We start from the raw sequence: 8,242 nt of genomic DNA on the forward strand, positions 1-8,242 counted from the left end.
AAAAAAAAAAAAAAATAAAAAAAAAAAAAAAAAAAAAAAAAAAAAAAAAAAAAAAAAAAAAATCACTGGAAAGGACCAGTAATAGAGTGGAAGTGACACAGGAGGGAATCGGCGGACATGAGGCTTATCAGTAGAATTTAGTTAATCGGAACAAAGAGAACAGATGACGAAAAATGAACAGAGTCTCGGGGACCTGTCGGACCACAACAAAAATACTAATACTCTTTTGTCACGGAAGTCCCCAAAGAGGCAGGCAGGGACTGAAAAAATACCCAGAGACACAATGGCTGAAAACTTCCCAAACTTGGCAGAAGATATCAAACCACGGATTTGATATTACATATGTAACTCGATTCGAGTTAACCTGGAAATGGATAAACCCCGAGGGGAAATAAAGACATTCGCGGATGAAGGAGAACTGAGGATTGTTGCCAGCAGGCCTGTCACTGAAGAATGACTAAAGAAGTCCTCTCAACAGGAAGGAAATGATAACAGAGCCTTAGGACTTCAGAAAGGAAAGAATACTGGAATGGGAAAAAGTGGGAGCAAGTAACTAGCCTACTTCTCAGGAGTTTCTTAAATTACATTTAGCAAAAGAGATAACGTCATCTGACATGGTGCTCAATGTATATAGAGGAAATATTTAAGACAATTATATGTGAAAATCGGGGCAGGTAAGGGGACCTAAATGGAAGAAGTAAGGTACCTACACTGCAAGTGAAATCATAAAATGGTGACGCCACTGACGCTGGTAGATTATAGTAAGTTACATCTGCATAGTGTAATAGCAGAGCAATGTATGTAAAAACACTACAAAAAAAGGCAAGATGGAATCCTAAAAAATGTTCAGATAACTCACAGTAAGGTTGAAAAAAAAGAAAATAGGAAACAGAAACACAAACAGAGGAAACAGAAAGATAGTAAAATAGCACACTTAAGCTCTAACATACCAACAAGTACCTTAAATGTAAACAGTCTAAATGCACCACTAAAAGGACAGATTGGGTGTGGCAGAAAAAAACCAGTATCATCTAAAGATACGTTGTACACAAAAACACTTATTTCAAATACAACATAGGTAGGCTGGAAGAGTAAGCATGGAAAAAGACATCCCATGTAAAAATTGCTAATATTTTTCACAAAAAACAGGAGTGGCTATGCTTTATAGCAATGATAAAAGGATCAACCTAACAGGAAGATGCAGTTCAAAATGTGCAAACACCAAACAGTGCCTCGAAATATATACAGAGCAAAATCTGACAGATATGAAAGGAGAAAGAGACAAATCCACCATTATAGTTGGGGACTTCAACACTACACTGAGGAGGTGACAGAACTACTTCACAGAAAATCAGCAAAGCTATAGAAGAACCAAACAACACAACCAACCAATAAGACTAAATCGACAAATATATAATGAACATGCCAACCAACAACAGCAGAAGACAGGTTTTTTTTTTTTTCAAGCACTCACAGACCATTCACCAAAAACAGACCATATCCTGAGCCGTAAAACGAACCTCAACGAATTCAAAAGAACTGAAATCATACAGAGTATGTTCTTTGACCGTATTGGAATCAAATAAGAAAACAATAACAGAAAGACAAGACGGTCTTCACGCACTTGGAAGTGAAACAACACATGTCTAAGTAATCTAGGGTCAGAAAGGGAGTCTCAAAGGAAATAAAAAGAAAACACACAGAAGTCAATGGAAATGAAAACACAATATACCAAAACATGTGGGATACAGTTAAAGCAGGAGAGAACGGAAATTTATGGCATTAAATGCTTGCAGTAGAGAGGTCTCGAAACACTACTCTAAGTTTCTACCCTCAAGAAATTAGGAAAAACAAAACAGACACGAAGCAAACAGAAGAATAATAAAACAACAGAATTGAAAACAGGAAAATAATAGAGAAAAGTCAACAAAATAAAAGGCTGGTTTAAAAAAACAAAACTGGGGAATTCCCTGGTGGTCCAGTGGTTAGGACTCTGTACTTTCACGGCTGTGGGCCCCAGTTTGATCCCTGGTCAGGGAAGTAAGATCCCACATGCTGCACGCAGCCAAGAAAAGAAAAAGTGTTTAAAAAAACAAAACTGACAAACTCTGATAAAGATTAAAAAGTAAGAAAACATAAGTCACCAATGTCAGGAATAAAATGGGCTATCACAACAGATCCTGTATCCATTTTAAAAGATAATAAGGGAACACTATAAACACTTCATAGGCTCAAAAATTCAATAACTCAGAAGAGATGGACCAGTTCCGTGAAAACCACAAAGTACCAAAACTCAACCAAGATGAAACAGATAACCTGAATAGTCCTATAAACACTAAAAAATTGAATTTGTAATTTAAAAACACCCAGAAAAGAAATCTCTAGGTTCAGATGGTTTCATTAGAGCATCCCACCAAACATTTAAAGAAGAATTAATACCAATTTTACAGAATCTCTTCCAGAATAGAGCAGGAGGGAACACTACACAACCCACTATTAAGGCCTTGATCAAAACCAGACAGTCTTAATACAACAGATGGATACCCCTCATGGACTTAGGCACAAACATCCTCCACACAAGATCAGCAAATTCAATTCAGCAATTATGAGAAGAACGATACCCTGACCAAGGATTTATCCCAGGCATGCAAGGCAGATTAATACTGAAAGTCAACATAACACAGCATATCAACTGGCTAACATAAGTCACAGGATCATATCAATTGATGCAGAATAAACGTTTTATAAAACCCAACATCCATTCCATTCATGATAAAAACTCTCAGCAATCTAGAAATAAAAAGAAACTTCTTCATATTTTTAAAGAGCATCTACAAAATAGCTACTTCATACTTGATGGTTAAAGACTGAAAGCTTTCCTGTTAAGATCAAGAGAAAAGGCAAAGATGTCTGCTCTCACCACTTCTATTCACCACAGCACTGGAAGTTCTAGCCAATGCATTAGGGCAAGAAAAAGAAGTAAAATACAAATCAGAAAGGAAGAAATAAAACTGTGTCTATTTTCAGATTACACGATTGTCTAGATAGGTCTCCCAATACATTTTTGAATTAGAGTTCAACAAGGCTGTAGGATATTAAGATCAATGCACAAAAATGAATTGCATTTCTATACACTAAAATGAATATGTAGAAACTGAAATAAAAAATAAAGTACCATTAATAATTTCTCCAAGGTAAATAAAAATCTAACAAAATATGCATAAGATGTTTATGCTGAAAATTACAACACCTGAAGACCTCAGTACTTGAAGACACATTCCTGCTTATGGATTAGAAGACCTAACATAGTAAAGAGGCAAATTCTTCTCCAAAGTGACTTACAGGTTTAACAAAATTCCTATCAGAATCCCAGCAGGGGTTTTGGTAGGCACAGACAAGCTTATTCTAAAATTTATATGAAAAGGCACAGGGCCTAGGCTAAAACAATCTTGAAAAAGTAGAATAAAGTCTGAAGAATCACCCTACCCATTATAATGGCTTCATACACAACCACAGTAATAAGGCAGTGTGGTACTGGCCGAGGGACGGATACGTCAATCAATGGAACACCAAAGAGAAACCGGGAACAAACCCACACAAACCTGACAATTGATCTTTGACCACGGTGCAAAGCCATTAGATTGAAAAAGAAAAATCTTTTCGACCAACAGCGCTAGAGCAACTGGGCACTGCAGTCCAAAAGAATAGACGCTGACCTAAATCTCATACCTAACACACAAATTAACTCAACATAAATCAGAGATCTAAGTGTAAAATGTAACACTATAAGACTTCCAGGAAAAAAAAAAGAAAAACCTAGGAAAAAAATTTGGGGACTTAGAGCCCGGTGAAGAGTTCTTAGACCGGACACCAAAAGCATGACCCACGGAAGGAAAAACTGATTAAATGGACTTCATCAAAATTAAAAACTTTTGCTCTATGAGGAGGACAGAAAGACAAGCTACAGATTGGGAGAAGACATTTGTAAATCACATACCTGACAAAGGCCTTGCTTGAGTCTAGAATACATAAAAACTCTCAAAGCTCAAGAGTTAAAATAAAAAAAAAAATCCAATTGGAAAATGAGTGAAAGACATGAACAACGATTTCACAGGAGGGTAGACAGAGGCAAAAAACACACAAAAAATATTCAACGTCATTAAAACTACAATGAGATATCATTACGCACAGGTCAGAATGGCTAAAATCCAAAACAGTGATAACACCAAATGCTGGCTAAGATCTGGAAAAAGTGGATCTCCCACACATCGCTGATGGAAATATAAATGGCACAGCCTGGCAAATTGTTTGACAGCTTCAAGTACCGTGGGATCCAACAGTTGCACTTCTGGGCATTTATCCCAGAGAAATGAGACTCATGTTCACAGAAAAACCCATACAGCACAGTTCACAGCGGCAGTTCTGCTGCCCTGGTGAAGCCTTGGTGGCCAGTCTGATGGGTGGCTTCACCAGGAAGACTGTGCCCATGGCCTTCAACTGGCAGCTGCCCAAAGATGTACCAGAGGACAATGTGTAACGCCCAATGCAGGCTGGCAAATGCCCCCCAAGTGCCGGCTGTGCCAGGTCCCTGCCAGAGCTGCAAATGGCCCAAATGTCTTTCAACAGGTCAACAGCTAAACTGTAGCACATCTAACACACACAGCACCCTGGGTGGATCTCAAAGGTATTATGCCGAGTGATAAAAGCCAAGCTCAAAATGTCACATATAGTTTGACTCTATAGCATACTTGGAAGAACAGAAGTATAGAAATGCAGCACGGATTAGTGACTGTCAGGGGTTAGGGGACAGGAGGGAGTTGGCTGTGATATATACAAAGGTAGCGAGAGAATCCTTGGGATGGAACTGTTCTGGATCTTGACTGTGCTGGTGGTCACACAAACCTACACATCTGATGAAATCGCACAGAAGTAAATACACTCTCACACACACAAACGGAATGCATGTGAAACTGGTGAAATCTGCATAAGGCAGCTGGAGTCTATCAAGGCCATGTGCTGGCTATGATACTGTACTATTTAAACCAGGTGCTGCCATTGTGGGAAACCGGGTAAAGGACACACACATAGGTCCACTCTGGGTTACTTCTTACAACTGCATGTCAAACTATAATTGTCTCACAATACAGTCCTTTTAAAGATGTAAAACTTTAAAATGTCTAGACAGCTATCAATTACTAAATTTTGTTTGGAACCAGTAAAGAAAATTTTCCCTCTCTTTCGTCACTTTCTCTCCCCACACAGGACATACAAAGCGAATTTGTTTCTCTTGGTGTCCGAACGAGTGACCCTGGGGGGTCTGAAGGCCAGAACCAGGTCTTCAGCAGAGAAGATCCTATCTCTGTCACCAGGCTCCAGGGCACCCTGAGGTGCCCGAGGAACCAAACCACTCCGCCTTCCACCTTTCCAAAGCCTGCATATACCACAGAGTTTAAAGAGGTGAAACAAAACGGATAGTCATATTTGCCTGGAGGACAGATCTACAAGGCTCTCTTGATGTTTAAGATGCTCACAAGATGAGGGTAATTCAACAAAAGCAACGTCTAAGTCAACAAAAGCAACCAAAGGAGTAAGTTCCACGGACACGATGTGCTTTGAGCGGAAGAATCAGGTCTGGCTTGCTAAAGCACAAAGCCCGGTCCAGCTCCGCCATCTGCCAGGCCAATCCAACCATTCTGCTAATACAGAATGCCAGTGGCTAATCTAATTTGAAACTTTTCTAGTAGCCACACTTAAAAAAAAGTAAAAAGAAACCAGTCAAATTCATCTCAAAACAAACTTAATGGCCAACATATATAGGAAAAGATGCTCCACGTGACTGATTAGGGAGCTGCAAACCTAAACCACAATGAGTTATCGCCTCACACCTCGTAAAATGGCTAGTACCAAAAAGGTAAGAGATAACAAATGCTGGTGAAGATGGGAAGAAAAGGGATACTGTTGGTGGGAATGTAAATTAGTGCAGCCACTGTGGAAAATAGTATGGAGGTTCCTCAAAAAATTAAAAATACTTCTACCGTATGATCCAGTCATCCCACTTCTGGGTACACATCTGAAAGAACTGAAAGCAAGAGCTCAAAGAGACATACGTACATCCATGTTCACAGCAGCATTACTCACAATAGCCAAGAGATGAAAGCAACCCAAACACCCATCGACAGATGAACGGACGAAGAAAATGTGGTCTATACATACAACAGAATATTATTCAGCCTTAAAAAGGAAGGAAATCTGCTTCACGTGCTTTAGCAGAGATGACCCTTGAGGACATACACTAAGTGAAATAAGCTAGTCAGAAAAAGCCAAATACTGCACAACTCCACTCATGAGGTACCTAGTTAGAGTCATCAAAATGGCAGAGATAGACGGCAGAATGGTGGTTGCTAAGACCTGGGTGGGAGAGAAAAACGCAGAGGGGCTTTACTGGTTACCGAACTTCAGTTCTGCAGGACGAAAAAGTTCTGAGAACTGGAAGATGTGAAGATACTCAACACGACTAAAGGGTACAGTTAGAAACAGTTACGATGGTAAATTTTGTGTTTACCACACACACACACACACACACACACACACACACGAAATATATATATATATAATTTAACCCCCATATTCAAAAATCTCAGCATACAATTAATATAAAAGTGACCGCGATATCTTCCATTCTTTTTTATATGCTAAGTCTTCAGACTGCAGTGTGTATTGACACTGACTGCACATCTCAGTTTGGACTAGTCCCATTTCCAGTGCTCAATACTCACGTGTGGTTTCCCCACCGGGCCTGTGCTGGGCTCGACCGTACCTGTCACCCCTATCTGACAAACCTTACAGCTGGATCCAAATAACAAAACTTTTTTTTGACAGGTGTTGGCAGGGTCGTCTTCTTGCAAAACCTTTTGGGAAATCTTTATTTTTTATTTTTTTCACATTTTAATTTATTTTTAAATTTACTTATTTATCTTATATAGCAGGTTTTTATTAGTTATCTATTTTAAACATATTAGTGTATACATGTCAATCCCAATCTCCCCCTTTTGGGAAATCTTATTTGTCCTTGGTCAGCTCTATGGAAAGGTCAAAGCTCAAACGATGCTGAACATCTCCCAAGGACCTGCAGGACATCATGCCCCTCCCTCCGACCCTACTCTGAGAGCTCACAGCTTAAAAGAGGGGCTGGTAACCAGCTAAAGCAGGCACAAGATGCTGAGGGATGGACGCGAAGAACAATGTAATTAGCTCCCACCCGTGATTTCTGATGTGCCAGGGAACAAGTAGAAAGCTTAAGTCATTTACCAAAATGACGTACGAGAGTTGTTAATACCTAGCATTCACCTATATCCTGACCTTTCTCAGCTCTGATGTGCAACTGCTTTGAGTACATCTTCAAAGCACGAATTTGTACAGAATTTAGTACACATTTATATTAAAAGTACACACAGAATAAGCACACTCGCCAGAAAAGGCACGCGGCAAACCAATACCTCTGCTGGTGATTCTGATTCGAATCATCAGCTCTTCACTGATTAAGAGGGCATTTGTCAAGTTAATCCTCCCAGAGTGTAAAGGGAATAAAATTTGGTGAAAGTGAAAAAACTGTCTCTCTCACAGCTGAATATAACATCCTTTGAATATAGCATTCTTTGAATATACCTTCAGAAAAATTGAAGACAGGGAGGAGAATAGGAAGACGTTTCTAGTACAAACACCCAACTGCTGAACATCCCAGACAAGAGTTTACTTTCTCAGTAGAACGAAGCGCAAGAACAAAACTGCCACATACATGCTCTCCACCCCAAGTCACTCAGCAGAAAACTGCTCTGTGGCTAAAGGAAGCCCTAAGGAGGACCTCTTTGTAACCTCACATTTGTGCTACACTGGTTGAAACCAATATAATGACTTCTTTGTGAAAAAACGTATTTTGCAGTAAATTATCAAAAGCTTCACTGAAGATCTTAACGGACATGGCTGAGTAAGGAGCACTAAACACGGCTATGTTTAGGGAACCCAAATTTACCAGCTCAGCTTATTTCAGGGGTCGCTGGGCACCGAACTATTTTAAGAATAGCCAGGGAAAAAAGTTACAGACTACAAAGGGTGCAAATTTTATTCTTTAATCTAACACACTCACATCTAAATCCCCTCCTCCCACCAGCAACTCCTCCCCCCCCCCCCCCCCCCCCCCCCCCCCCCCCCCCCCAACGGGGCCGGGGGCGCCGCCGCCGCCCTC

At 40.0% G+C, this 8,242-nt stretch overlaps 1 protein-coding gene across 7 annotated transcripts in view; it reads right to left on the minus strand.

Annotated features, from left to right (window-relative positions):
• Window positions 1–8,242, minus strand: part of BCL2L11 (BCL2 like 11) — a 44,198-nt gene that overhangs the window by 30,740 nt on the left and 5,216 nt on the right. The window lies entirely within an intron of this gene.

The sequence above is a fragment of the Neophocaena asiaeorientalis genome, unplaced genomic scaffold (genome assembly GCF_003031525.2).
Source record: "Neophocaena asiaeorientalis asiaeorientalis breed wild unplaced genomic scaffold, Neophocaena_asiaeorientalis_V1.1 scaffold114, whole genome shotgun sequence".
In the NCBI taxonomy this organism is placed as follows: domain Eukaryota; kingdom Metazoa; phylum Chordata; class Mammalia; order Artiodactyla; family Phocoenidae; genus Neophocaena; species Neophocaena asiaeorientalis.